This window comes from Sinocyclocheilus rhinocerous, unplaced genomic scaffold (assembly GCF_001515625.1).
Source record: "Sinocyclocheilus rhinocerous isolate Xijiao unplaced genomic scaffold, SAMN03320098_v1.1 scaffold4486, whole genome shotgun sequence".
Taxonomy (NCBI): domain Eukaryota; kingdom Metazoa; phylum Chordata; class Actinopteri; order Cypriniformes; family Cyprinidae; genus Sinocyclocheilus; species Sinocyclocheilus rhinocerous.
Genome location: NW_015636588.1, coordinates 17,043 through 32,931, shown reverse-complemented (window position 1 = coordinate 32,931; position 15,889 = coordinate 17,043).

The following is a 15,889-nucleotide window of genomic DNA, read 5'->3' as shown; positions in this document are numbered from 1 at the left end:
TTTTGTAGCATTTTTCTTTAAATGTTAATGAGCTCTGCTGACCCCGCCCCTCTCTTCCGTGGGGTGACAAGCCGTTCTCTGAGAGATGGTAAACTTTAGCCGCATTTAGCTGCGGAACTTGCTAACTAGCACATTATTAGGAAAGGCGATTTGCGATTTACTCACTTCTTCTGTAGGTGAAGCTGGATCTCGAATGATTCGCACGAACATAGACGCATTTAGTTCGATCGGGGACACTTTCCCTTCAAAAACAAACGTAATCCACTGCGTCTTCAGCGGCTCAGATGTCGTGAGTAAATGACGACTGCTATGTTCATTATTGCATACAACAACAGAACACCTCAATCGCTTAGGAGTCATTCTTGTCTACATCTGCTCCGGCGGTGTAACAATGGCGGACTGATGACAGCTCACTCAGGGCGGAGCTGTGATAAAACACCAGTGTCAATCAACAATCGTGGGAGGGGCCTTGGATTGTGTGACCTACATCTGGCCGGATTCTGAGAATGGCTTGATCTGAGAAAGTGATTATTATTTGTGAGGATTTTAAAAAAAATCACTGGGTGGATTTTATCATTATAGGGTGGTTGTGTACAAACACTGCTAACACATATTTCAGTTCAAACATCAAATAAAAGTGATTTTGCATCTGATGACCCCTTTAAGGATAAGGATAATATATATATATATATATATATATATTAGAGCTTGGCATATAGTCATAAAAAAATAATTCGTTATAAAAATGGCCAGGCATTTTTTCTCATATAGCTTGCCTCATATTTCCAGGTTTTCTCAGAGAATCCTGCACTATAAAAACTGACAGGAATTTACATAACTAAAGAGTATTCTTTTTCAATAATGTAGTCAGAAATGTACTGTGCTTGCTGGGTTACTTTCTGCCAAATTACTGTAATGCAGTTATTAACCTGGAATTTCACACTCACATTTTTAACTGTGTGGCTATTCAAAGGAGGGGAAAAAAAACAATTGTTAAAGGGGTGAACTGAAATAAGAAATATCTTGATTTTTTTGTTGTTTTAAAATAACTTGAAGTCCTCTTGAGGCCCTTTTAAAGTCTACTGAAGATCCCGGGTTAAGAAAAACTGGACTACAATGGCTTCTGAAATGAATGACACTTAAGCTCAATTTCAGGATCCATTACTTATTTTCAAAAGCATCTGATTTTTTTTTTATTTCCAGGTCATAGGTGTAAATGTATGATGTATACAGTATTACTATGATGACCTTTAGATGACTGGCGTTACATAAATACATCCATAAATGCTCTTTTTTTTACATGCATGGTTTTATCAACATTTGCATTACTAATAAACTCTGAAATTACAAAGACAATTGGTGTTGAGCATATTAAGTCTATTCACTTTTTTTATTTTCGGCAGTTGATGCATAAGAGATGATAGATTATAACTAAGAGTGTAACTATTATATTTTAGGAGCTGATACTGGCATTAGTTAGTAGGGCTGAGTGAATATGGAGACAAAAGCCAGCAAATGCAGTCAGTTAATTAATATGCTTATTGATACTGCTGGAACAATTCAGACACAAAATGATCCTGTTCAGGGAAGCAGTGTCATTCGAACCATCAATATACAAATGTGCCATTTACTTCACACAATGGAAAAAGAGAAACGATCATGTAATTTAATGTAATGTAAGATGTTGTTGGTCTAAAGGACAATGTTGGATTCCGGTTGAACCTGTTTGCCAAAATGCAAATAACACAGGTGTCAGCCTTTAAGCGACTGAGCGCCAGTGAGCAGGGCCTATGGTGCGATGATGTAAAATGATTCGCTGATGTCTTGCTCTAAAGTCAGCTATATGCAAATGTATTTGCCCATTTGAAAATGAAAAAACAAAAACAAAACAATACATTTTTAAGTTGGTGCAAAAGTATCATAATCATAATTCTCATGTTTGCTCTCAAGAGCATAGTGAACAGGAATGTGTTCGACAGAACTCCACAGAATTCAATCACTTTAAAACTGTCACTTGAATAACAAGTCCCAGAGTTCTCACTAACTTGTTTCACTGGTCCTACACTGTAAAAAAAAATTCTGTAGTTTTTACAAAATAATTTTGGCAGCTGTGGTTGCCAGAATAATTTTGTAAAAAATACAGAAAAACTGTAAACACATTTACGACCCAAAAACTATAAATTTTACAGTATAAAACTGTAATTTACAAACAAGAAAATTTGAATGTAAACCAGTAAATTCAACAATGCACACTGCTATTAAACTCTGTTTTGTACCTTTAACATACTGGCAACCACCATAATAATGCATATATATATATATATATATATATATATATGTCATCCTCTAACTTTTTAGCCTCCCATTTTCAAAAATTACCAAATAACCACACTGTAAAAAATCTAATTAACAAAATATTGGAAGGGCAAAAATAGATTGAGAAAAAGTTGAGCTAATTAAAAACACATTATATTAAGTCTACACAAATATATATAAAAAACCCCATTGAATGAAGGGTTATTTTCAAATCAACATTCAGAATTTCAATTTTTGACTGAACTAATAAAAACTAATCCAGCCAACACTGAGATCATTCTGCACGTGCAAGAGCCTGAGTGACTTCGCGGGAGAAACAGCAGCGCCATCTTGTCAAGTTCACGAGCCAGGTAAGTGCCACTAAATAAATGTGGTTTTTTAGACTAAATTTATGACAAAATTGTACAACATATTCGATGTTTTTGAGTGGATATTTAGAAGCGTTTAAATATTTATGTTAAGTGTATGTCAAGTTAATGCATCAGGTAAGTGGCACTGAATAAATATTTGTACTTAGAATTTATCAAAACTTGTATATTAAAAAAGGTGTAAACGTATTATTTAAAACGTATATATTTATACACAAACGTACAACATAAAAACATCGAATAAGCGTTGTATGAATATGTCTGAGGGAAATGAACTGTTTAACGTTAAGTTAAGGGAACGTGGTCTTTCTTCTTGTTTAATCCATAAAACACTTAATGTCGAAAGCTGTTACTATAATGAATTTTAGGTTGAATTTTGACGTGTTGTATGATATTTTTGTGTTTCCGTGACGTTTAAGATATGAAGAGCTCGCGCAGTCTTTCTCTTTTATAAGTCATTGATGCTTAATATGACGAAATGTGTAATGTAAACCACAGTAATGCGCTTATTTGAAGTTAACATGGGCGTGTTGAATGGGTTTTTGCGTGTGCAAACATTTGCAATTATCCCGTGAAGTTAAAAGACGACATTAAATGTGACTAACAACCAGCCACGGCTCTTTTCAAACGGAGTGAATTACAAACGGTGTTTCTGGTCTCGTGAAGGCACTTCAGAAGGGAGTTGGTTCCGAACCAAAATGAACCACTGAATCGTTTCACAAGGCCGTTATCAAAGCAGGTTTTGTCTCAGTCAGTTCCCAAGGTAGTGAATCACTAGATAGTGCACATGAGTCCCTGCACGTAGTAAACATTGGGACAGTTGATCAATCAATTTGTAAAACGTTACCATTGGTGTTTATCAACAACAGGCAGGACCGTTATATATTGATATTATTTTTATGCTGCTTAAGGTAGACTTATAATATGAAATGTTCATGTTCTGTTACAAATCCTTGCAACAAATGAACACAGTCAACATCAATGCTCCTGTGTTGTGCAATGGATTGAGATTTTTTTTGTGTGCCAAAAAAAAAAAAAAAATGGTTGCACCTTCTATTTCATTACAAATTTAATTAACTGATATTACATTTTCAATTATTTAAAAAAGGCATAATTTCATTTTTGAGATAAATTGTACTTTTTGTCTCCATCAGGGTGTGGCCAAAGGTTTCCAAGGCACCAAACACTGGCACATGACCAGACCACTCCACTGCAACTACACAATGTGTGTGTATTTTCAACACTAAGGCTTAAGGTAATATGTGTAAATGTTTAGAGTTTTTTTCTACAATTAAAATGTACTTTATTGTTCTCAGTGGCATCTACACTAATATTAGTCTGTTTCATTCTTATTCCGAGGTCACTGTAGCCACCAGATCCAGTCTGCATGCAGTCCAGATGGTGGATCAGCACCTAGAGAGGACCTCTACAGCCCTGAATGTCAGATGAGCCAATGACAAGATGAGCCCCAGAGACAGATCCCCTCCGAAGACCTCATCAGACGGCCATCGGGACAAGACCACAGGAACCAGACCAGTCCTCTGCACAATCTGACTTTGCTGCAGCCTGCAATTAAACTGCTGGTTTCGTCTGGCCAGAGAAGAACGATAGAGTTTCTGTTCCTTCAACACACAATTTTTCTGTTTAACACTGTAAAGCTGCTTTGACGCAATCTGTAGTGTAAAAAGCGCTATATAAATACAGTGACTGGACTTTACTTGACTCAGTTCAGTTGAACTGTAACACCTGGTTCATTTATTTTTTCTGACTTCTGCGTCATTTTAAAGATGTAATTATGAACAGTATAATATTTGTAAATGTTTGTTTGCAAACTTTTTGTTTAGCTTTGTTTAGTGTTTTTTTAAGTTCATTAAACAAATGTTTAAAATACATTTTGCAGTTGTATTACAAATGTAATGTTTGACAACTGGAGCACTTTAAAGGGATAGTTCACCCAAAAATGGAAATTTGCTGTTATTTTATTGACCCTCAGGCCATCCCAGATGTCAGTGACTTTTTTTCTTCAGTAGAACAGTAAAGAAGATTTTTATCTGAAACGGCGATCCTTGGCGATTCATACACTGCACGTCTGTGGCTCCCGGTTTTTGATTGTTTAGCTTCATAAGGCCTCAATGTGTCCTCAGGAGCCTTTGGTAGTTTGGTTTTGTCTGTATATGTTTAGTTGACTCTCAAAAGCCGGCAGCCAGAGACGTGCAGTTTATACATTTCCAAAGACAATGGTTTCACCTAAAAACTCCTTTACTGTTCAGTTGAAGAAAAAAGTTAACTACATCTTGGTTGGCCTGAGGGTCAGTAAAATATCTGCATCAATTAGGTGAACTATCCCTTTAAGCCTGCATGTTTAGTGTGTATGACAAATGTTATAAATGCAGATTGTTATTAAATAGAGGCTGTATGTGTTGTAATGTGTGTGTTTTCAGTGATTGATAGACACCAGTTAATAATTTTCTTAAACTCAGTATAAAATATAATAACTAGTTCCACAGCAATTTCTTATGATGCCCAAATTAGGGCCCTATGATTTCCGCGATGCGGAATCCAGTCATAAAAACGGAATTCAGTTTAACGCGGAATGTCACAGAATTTGTCAGTATAGGTCATTACACTTAAATCAAATCGCGATATGGACTAGTATCTGTAAATATTAAGCCGCAAAAGTCGATTTAAATATGAAAACTGCATGTTCTGCATGTCTCTGTTAATGAATGGCGCAGATGCGCGGTTTCATTTACTACACACACACTGAAGCGCGCGGGATGCTCGCGGTGATTTCAGAGTCTGCCGTCTCACTAAATGAGGACATAAACACATGAACAACATCTCCAGAACTGCTCTGAGAGTCACTTCATGAGCATTTGACCATTTAAATTGAGTAAAACTAGCATCATATCTCATACACAGAACTGTAAAGGTATTCATTAAAAGTCCGGTTTGATTTGAAGACATTGTGCCTACTACTATTTTTCAGTGGAATGTACATAGCCTACTACTACTACTAAAATGAAACAAACATAATTTTTTAAAGGAATAATCACACAACATTTCTTCCATGTTTTAATTTTAATAGTAAATCCACTTTGTTTGCCAAAAAAAATAAAGTTTGCTTAATTTTCAAGAATTAAAAGTTACACAAAATTTATGTTGTATGCCTTAATTTGATAACCAGAAAAATTTAAATACACAACACAAAATTTCTGAGGAAAATAAAAATTCATAAGGCTACTTTAAGAAAAAAATGAATAAATTAAGTTGTTTTATGCATTCAAATAATTAGACATGCTAAAACACAGAATTTGGTAACAATAAAAATATATGGTTAGAAAAAATAAAACATTTCATAGGGCCCTAAACATTTAACTTTTGTTAAACTTTTAATAAATTGATGTGAAAATGTATATGTTTCATGATTTTAATTAATTAGACATGCTTTTTGATTAATACAATTTAATTTAACTATTAAAAAGGACTCGAGAAAAATTAAAACAGAAAAAAAAAACAGAATCCAGAAAAATTAAAACGGAAAAAAATGGAATTTGGAAAAAAAATAAAACAGAATTTATGGATTTCATAGGGCACTATTAAATAATAAATCTTAGTTGAGGTAACATATGAAATACATGGAATAAATGCTTACGTTTTAATTGATATAATTTGTGTAGTTTTCTAAATGTTTGACCAATTAAAACATTTTAGTTGAATGGACTATAAAACTATTTCAGTAAAGGTTGAGCCATCTAAAAATAAACAATTCAGGCAACACTTTGAAGACAGAAATGGACTCAACGTAAAATTACTGTGGAACTAGTTACTAATTAATACTTAGTTGAAATTAAAATTTCAAAATTAACTTGATTTTTTTTTTACAGTGCACTATCACTGTACAGAACTTTCAAGACATATCGAACATCTATATAACAATACATATTTTAAGTATAAAAAAGTTAAAAGCGGCGTATATTCTTAATGCATCTAAAAGATTGATTAAAACAGCTATTTTTTCCTTCCTTCTTGGGCAGATGTTGTTCCATTTTTCTTAAGAAATGGGGGGGGAAAAAACATTAGGCAAACTGAGCTTGGGGGCATTGCTTTCATCTACAGGAAAAAAAAAAAAAAAAAGTTCAAAAGTGAAACCGACCAAAGCGAGAAAACAGGAAGCGAAGGCAGCAACTTTACATTCAACTTCGTAAGTACATTAACTTCATTTAACAAGTCCTTGGATATATTGTTTTTTTTTTTTTTTTTTTTTTTTTTTACGATGTTGGTTTCAAATGAAAGGTGGACTTTTGTCTTTACACGTTTGAAACCAACATACAAACAATATTCTTTATTCTGACACATATTTGATCTGTAATTGAGGTGTGAGTCATTCAAATATGTGCAAAGGATTTTACCTCACTCTTCAGGGTTCGTTTTTACAAATAAATAAACTCAAAGGCAGTCATAGCCATCGAGGTCCAAGCACCAATAGCTCATATGGTTTGGTGATTAAGCTGCTATATATCTTTCCACATATTGTTAATCTTAAATCTGATTTGTAGTATGCAAAAATACACACCAGTTAGGAATAAAACATATATAGCTACAGGAATAACTAATATACAGGAATAAAATCTTAATCTCCCTCTAGTGGATAATACTCTGGTATTACAGTCTTGATCAGAGGTGTAAAATCCAGGTTCAGAAAGTAAAAGTCCTCCACAGTATTTTGTTCCAATCACCTGGATTTGCTAATTAGCACAGTTTTTCAGCCAGGAGATCAGAGATGGGACCAAATCATTCCTTTCAAGTCACAAGCAAGTCTCGAGTCAAATCCCAAGTCCTCAAAGAGTTAAAGTTAATGAGATAATTAAGAGACTAATTAAATGATGATTGAGCATTAGTGATGAAGACCTGCTGTTAACAATCAACATCATTGAAGAAAAGAGAAACACAAGAACTACATCTGACTTTAGCTACAGTCTTAGATGAAATCAATTGAAAAGAAAAAAAAAAATCTCTCAAGATCTGATTAAACAACTCCACAAACAGCATCACCAGCTCCACTCATTACTAACCAGACTGACTTTATTTTATGTCTGCAGAATCTCTTACTGAGAATTAACAGAGGTTTAGATGTTGATTTTTTATTGGTCAAGAAAAAATAAATAAAATTTTTTTTTTTTTAAAACACGCTGACACCATAATTGTGGTCAGTGTTTGCTTTAGTTTGTCTCTTGACCCTTTTAGGAATTCAAAATAATTTGCTTCTAAGCGATTGCAATATTGTTTCACAGTAAACATTTGTGCATTGCTGAATCAAACCTTGAAGTAGCAGATGAACTTTCTTTCAGCCTGTAACTCATGATTAATGAACATCATGAAGTGATCTCTCTCTTGGGTTTATTGACAGACATTCAGCTATTACTGAAGAGCAGAAAAACAAATGCCACCATAATGCTTCAATATTGAAAAAAAAAAAAAAAGAACTGTATCAGTTCAGGCTTTTAGACATGAACACTTATCATATGACCCTCAACAGTGGTGACAATAGTTTTTTATACTGCAGTGCATGATGGGAGTTTTTACTATGGTGTTACCCAGCATGCATTGCAGCATGAACCACTTTGTTGTTTGTCACCATTGCTGAGATTCATATGCTGGTTCTTGATGTCTGTGTGTGTCTCAATAGTACAAGAGCTCAAATATTTATGTTATATCATACCACATGGATTAAAATTTTGTTCACAATAACTAATAGAGCAAAACACTGCTTGCACGCTGTAGTTTCACAGTGTTAATTATGCAAAACCTAAATATGTAAATGAAAAAAACGTTATTTTGATTGTGATCAGGCTCGCTCATGATGACCACCTTATCATATATAAACAGCCATAATCTCGTCACTGTACCACCTTATCATATAAAAACAGCTATTATCTCTTTACTGTATGGTTCTTACATCACTGTTTTACAACACCTCATGCATCACTACAGAGAGAGATCTAACACAGGAGTCAAGGGTCAAGAGAGCCCAACTAAAGCAAACACTGATCTCCATGATGGTGACATTATTTTAACCAATAAAACATCAACCTCTGTAATTCTCAATAACAGCAGGTGTTCATCACTAATGCACAATCATCATTTAATTAGTCACTTAATTATCTCATTAACTTTAACTCTTTGAGGACTTGGGATATGACTCGAGACTCTTTTGTGATTTGAAAGGAATGACCTGGTTCCTCCTCTGGTGAAATCAGCTGAGTTCATGGGTGGAATAAACATATGGCAGGACTTTTACTTTCTGACCCCTGGATTTTACACCTCTGGTCTTGATCTGTCATGCACAGCTAGGGTTGTCATGCTTGGTCAACTAAAAACATCAAACATAACTCTGTGGTATTCAAAATGGTACAAAATAAACAATCCAGGAAATATGTTTCAATAGATTTCATTCAATAAACTTCAATACAGTCAGTTTGGTAAATTCAATTCAAAAAGATTTAGTTCAACACATTCAATACAAAAGACTCAGGTCAGTAAATTCAAGATTCAACTGAGAACAGTTCGATTTTGAAGTTTGATTCAGTACTCTGTTTAAAAAAAGAACTCTGTACAAAAGAGTGCAGTTCAGTCAGTCGCTTCAAAAGAATGGGGTTCAGTTCATCGGTTTCGGTTCAACTGGGTTCGAATCGATAGATTCACTGTGAAAAATGATTAGATTCCACTGTTCTAGAACACCCCGCGTGGTACGAAAATATAAGGACAAAATAGTTATGTCTTAAAAGATATACTTTGAGCATAAAGGGGGAAAAAAACTTGCTTCCGTTTATGCAAATTAACAGATAATCATTATTTTCATTCCCCCTTCCTTGGCATGGGTTGGCTCGCCATCTTACATCATCTTCTAATTAAAATGCCAATATGAAAAAAAAGAGATCTGCATATATAGGCTATAAAGTTCACAAGCATATCAAATTCACTGTTCTAGTTTAATTACACTGTTTTGTCAGCCAGCTAATCAGTGACATCTCCACTGCATTTGACAATTATATTAGGCTAGCCTACACTTATAAACAAAGTAGCGATATTATGCTAAATAAACAAACAAATAAAACGCATTATCATCATCACAAAATATGAACATCTAGGACTCACATTATTGTTATTTTAACTTATAATGCAGCACAACTCATCACATTGCTAAAGTCCTGAGATTGCATTTTCTCTGACTGAAATATAAGCACACATCTAATTACATATACAACCAATACACATTGTTAAATGTGTGCTCACCAAAAATCCAGAGAAATAACATAGATGTAGGCAGTGTTCGAATTGTGTCAAGGCTCTTGGGGGGTCCCCCTAACCAGCAAAACAAAACTCTATATACATATGACGCATATTTTTTTGTCTTGTCCTCGTTATCATTGAGAACCCAATTCTAAGATAAAATATTATTTTACGATGATCAGTGAACAATCACTAAGCAAAGAAGAATTAAATATCTAGCCTAGGGGTGTGCGATGTTAACAAAAAATATCTCTATATTTTCTGGGATTTTATCGATAACGATCGATAATCAGACGATATTTTGCTGAGTGTGTTGGGCTGCAGGACTGCCGTGGACAGCTGACTCTGTGTGGTCAGTTCACAGCAGTAAATGAATCTTTTCCAACAAGTTTAAAATTATTGTTACCTTTTATGGGCATTTTTACCTTTGTAAAGCCATTTTTTTCTCAATAAAGTCATCAATATAGTCAATTACAATAATAAGTCATTTGGGGTTGCTACTAACAAATAAAATCATTATCAACAAAACTCATGCAATGCAGAGGAAACACAGAAGCTGCATCTGAAGTGGCATTTAGATGCATGTACACAGTTTAATGCAAGGCATGGATGCTTTAACCTGCAGTTACAAATGCATAAATAATGTTTTGATATTTTAATCTTAAAACGTTGAATATTGATATTTGAAATGATTTAAAAAACAGATAAAAAGATACTTTAAATGTGAAATTAAAACCGTCAGTAGGTGGCAGCAAGTCACTGTTAATAAGTGAGTCATTGCGATTGAACCGAATCATTTAAACGGTTGATTCATTCAGGAACGAAACACCGTCATGTTTTTCAGAGACACAAAACAGTGCTGTGGCTTTCTTTGGAACCATTTTTGTTGCCGAAATAGAGCAAAAGATAGGCAATATGGTGTCTAAAACGTAAGTCTCTTAATATGAACTTCTTGTTCATTGAACTGTTGTATAAAATCAATATCACATTTGTGATTTTTGCTGAAGTCACTTCCTTGTTGGCTTCACGAGAGAGAGCGGGAGGTTGCCGCTTGGTCTGAACAAAACTGAGGTTTCAGCGATGACTGATCTGAACGCCTCTGATTGGCTACTGCATTCCTAAACTCAACAGAATCATGTGTGATTGGTTATAATGAGCAATGCTGTAAAACCACGTAAAACTTAAATATGATGTAACATAAGCAGGTCAAAATTTAATACAGCAATCGAAACTTCATTTTAAGTATTAAAGTTTTATTGAAAAACCAGGGGACCCCCCCAGTATATATTTTGGGTATTATGGGGGGTCCCTTAATGCTTATGGGAGGTCCGGGACCCCCATAAATGGTTAAGTAATAAAAAGTTAAAAGTAATAAATGGTTCCAGACAGAATGATTGCACATAGGCATATCCTGGAGGAGTTCTTTAGGAATAAATCAAATAATCAAATCTGTTCTGTTGAATGTTCACATACTTGTTCTGTTTTAATGGCAAGGTGTCAGGTGTTGAAATAATCAGTATGAAAGGGTGTCTCTTATTTTGCCACACTGAAGGTGGCAACTCTATTCTCAGTCAGTAAGGTTTATAAATGAAATGACAGCATACTGAATCCCCTGCTAGGACCACAAAAACAATTGAAACTATGCAGATTATATCCGCTCACTCTGATGAGTGGATCATGTTGGATCACAATGAGGCTGATCATGTTGTATTGTTATATTTTCCCCATAGTGAAACCAAATGGCTACAGTGATTTTTGATGCACTTTCTGAGCTGCTGGAGGCAGAGTTCAAAGAATTCAAATGGAAGCTGTCAAATAGCGGGACACAAGACAACTCTATTTCTCGTGGAAAGCTGGAGAACGCTAATCGCCATGAGGTCGTGGATCTCATAGTGCAGCAGTACGGCAGTTCAGACGCCGGGAAGATTGCAATCAGAGTGCTGCGCAAAATTAAGCAAAATGATCTTGCTGATCAACTGAAGGGAAAACTTCAGGAAGGTATTTTTGACACTTGTTCATCTACATCTATGAATTTTTGATCTAAACTGTTATGCATTTCGAGTTGATCTCTATGTCTCCATCAGTTTCAGAGGACGTTTCTGCTGAAGACGAAGCTTCATCCGGTGCAGCGGCTGCAAAAGCTTCAAAGACAGGAGTTACAGTGACCATAAACTCCGCCAGTGGAGGAACCGTAAAGGCCCCTGTTCTTCAGGGTGGTGTTTATCACGGCGCAATGACCTTTAACTAATGCTCAAGGATCTTTCTGTCTTATAACAATGATTTTAAGGGCTCGAACGAAGAGAAACTAAAGTGGAGTATTTACCAAAGTAACTGAAATATTCAGATCTACATGGTTTTCAAATACATATTATGGTTACAGCTCTGTTAAATTTGACAGAAAATGTTGATTTCGTTTTAGTCATAGTCTTTGGACTAAAATGGCATTTAGTTTTAGTCATATTTTAGTCATCTAAATTGTTTTAGTCTTAGTCTAGTTTTAGTCGACTAAGGCCCGGTTTCATAGACAGGGCTTAGCCTAAGCCAGGATTAGGCCATAGTTCAATTGGTGTGCATCTTAAGACAAAACAAAGGCACTGAGATGTTTTAAGATCAGTCAGTGCAAGTTTCTTTCAGTTGAAACAGCTCAGACTTACATTTTAGTCTAGGACTAGGCTTAAGCCTTGTCTGTGAAAGCAGGGGAAAACCTACAGTAGATAGTCAAGGTTTAGTAAGCATTCCTCTAAAATTTCCAAACTCGTTATATATTCCTGGAGAAAATATCTATTGAAGTGGTAATATGAATGATTTGAAAATGCAGCAGATAGATTTAACTGCTGTGACACATAACATGTCTTCATCTAAAAAATAAATAAAACCACAACGAAACAAGAACACGGTCCTCTTTCCAGTGAAATACCAATGGTTATATAATATGTATTCTTTATAACAACTTGCATACGACATCCTTCATTCTTTCAAGCAGACATATGTATTTATATAAATTAAATTTAGATTAATCCTTATTAGAGCTACTAAAGTGATTCAGTCAAGAGCAGGGAGTGTTTTTCTTTCTTTCTTTTGTTTATTCATTAACAATAATGACAGACAACAATAACTAAATTAGTCTGCTGTCCCTTTAAAGCTGAGTGCAGGGATCAAATATACTACTGGCAATATTAGAGATTGTCTTACTATAGGGACTAGGGAGGGTCTGTATTACTTACTATTGGAGAAAGCGTAACGGCTAACTTGGATCATGTGTGCCTTAACCAATCACATTACAGCCTTGACGTCATTGAATTTCAGTCAGAGTTGTGCGACACTCAATCACCATTTACGGATCCCATAGGAATGAATGAGAAATGCCGTAAGCTGAATCCCACCTGTCGCAAAAAGTCAGTGACTTCTCTTATAAAACAGCATTTTTTTTGTGGTAAACTCTAAAAATAGTTCAACCCAAAAGTATTGTTTAGTGTAAAACATGTTGAAAATTAGCAGATAGGCTGTCGATTCATTAAATGATGAGCTGTTTCCTACAAAAAGCTGTTTATTCAGCGTAGTGAAGCTTCTCCTCCATTGACATCCATTAAAAAAAATGGCCCCTGGTCTCCTTTCCATTAGCATTAGCTGTTACGCTTTTTTGGCTAAAATTCGCAGGCTTGCCTTCTAGTGGCTTTTTGCGATATTCTCCCAAAAGTTTACATTCACTGAAGACGTAACCAAGTGTGTTTACGCGACTACTCATCAAAACGGACAATTTGACATAATTTTGTTTATAGAGAGAGAACTGAATTCAGCAGGCATGCACTGTTTGAAAGGTGCTTTTCTGTGTGTGGGATTCGGCTGTGTGCACTCACCGGACCGAATTAAGTAGTACTATTTCGCGTCATCACGCTTTTCAAATTTATCCATATGCTCTTATCTTATGAGATGCTGACATTTTTAAAAATGTTTTATGAGACATGCAGCAAGTGTATGCAAACTGATCAGAGTGTTACAGTTCAAATGTGCCCATCTACCCTTCCACGCAGGAGATTCGTTCTGACCGGATCTCTTCCTAATCGTCCCTCCATTTTCGTCAATTTTTTTTTAATAGATTTTCGTCATTGTCTTTCTCATTGAAAGTAAAAAAAAAATGTTGTTGATTCACCCATTTATTCTAATACCTGCAGTTTGCGCCTTGTTGAATTCACCATCTACAGAAAAGAAGTGACTTATTAGTGTGCATGTGCAGACAATGATTTAAAGTGGCTCTTTGATACTAATTTAAAAGATCTTAATTTTGTTTCGGAGGTCTCCTGCAATAGGTTAACATGGATCCAACATAAAAAATTAAATAAAATACTTTTATCATAATATACCCTGCAGCATCAGCTCTTTTCTTACAGTGTCTGAAACCATTTGATCAACGATTCAGTCTCTTTAAACCCCAGAATCCATTGTTGTGCAATAGACAGCAGCAATGTATTAATTAAAGTATGGTCTTGCTTCGATTCGTAATTCAGAAGTGAAATGGGGCTTGTAAGTCATTATAAATAATATTTAATATATTAAATAGTAAATCATATTTATTATTTTATGTTGTGTTGGGCAAGACTTTTTTCTCTGAAACAAACTATCACATCTACTCATATAATGAAGATATCTGCCACTGTTGCACCTTTAAACAAATTATGTGCATTGGCTTGTATTTAAAGAGGAAGATTTTCAGTTTATCAGCAGCTGTGATTCCACTAAATTCTTCATTTAGCTATTCTGTCTGTTATAAAGAAAACATCTACACAGACAGGAAATCATTGCATGATTTTATTTCAAAATGTTGAATTGATACATTTCATTTGTAAATTATCAGAAGTAACGCAAAGCAAAGAAAAACTGCCTTATATATTTTACTAAGTAAGTAAAGGAAAGCAACTTGATTTGTTTTGTAAATGTACATAATGAAGTCCAACATATTGAGTACAAATTGAAAATACATCAGTCCGGCTTCATGCAAGTTTAACATGCAGTGACACAAAATCTTTATTATTTTTTTTCTATTCAGTAAATCTGACTGAATCCAGGTGATATTACAATTACAGCTACAGTTGTTAATGTAAGTTCAGATGTTAATGTAAGTTAGATTTCATGATAATCAAGTTTGTAATAATTTTCAGTAGCACACACCCAATAATCATGCTATTTTTGTATACGGTTTACTTCAGGAAAATCATGTTTTCTGTGTAAAGCCACAACAAAATCAGGGTTGAATGTGAATTTGTGTTCTAATTCTGTGAGATGCAACATGCCATTGTATAGTTCTTGTTTTCATAATTCTATCATATGACGTAACAGAACAACACAAGCAAGGGTGTAAAACTGATGATTTACTGATGATAGGAAAACAGACAACAATAGGTGAGTATCAGACGCAAACAGATGAATGAAGCCAATTAACTTAACTTGAGATTGTATTGCAGATGGCAAACACTGATGAATGAGATCACATGAAAACATAACAATGGCTGATCAGCAGAAGAGCAAAAATTCCTACATGGAAGACAATGAACACTCCAAAAAATGTTTCGGTCTAAATTTACATTTTAAGTAATTCTATTGCATACCAATTTTCCATCCATTTAGATTACATCGTTTTAACATAAACAAATCAATAAACTTAATGTGATTCATATCCATCAGTCATACATGAATGCAACGGGTAAGATTTATGTAATAATTCACAGCAAATTCCCCACACTGCTCAGTGTTCACGTGTTTCCAGATGTGTAGATTTATTAGATTTTTAACAAAAATGTAATTTGTACCAAGGGGGCGTCTTGCTTCACAGGTGAGGTAAAATGCCCCCAGTCTCACAAAACAATTTGCTTTATACATTTACAGCAAAATCAGAGTACAGGCTGTTTTACCTTCAA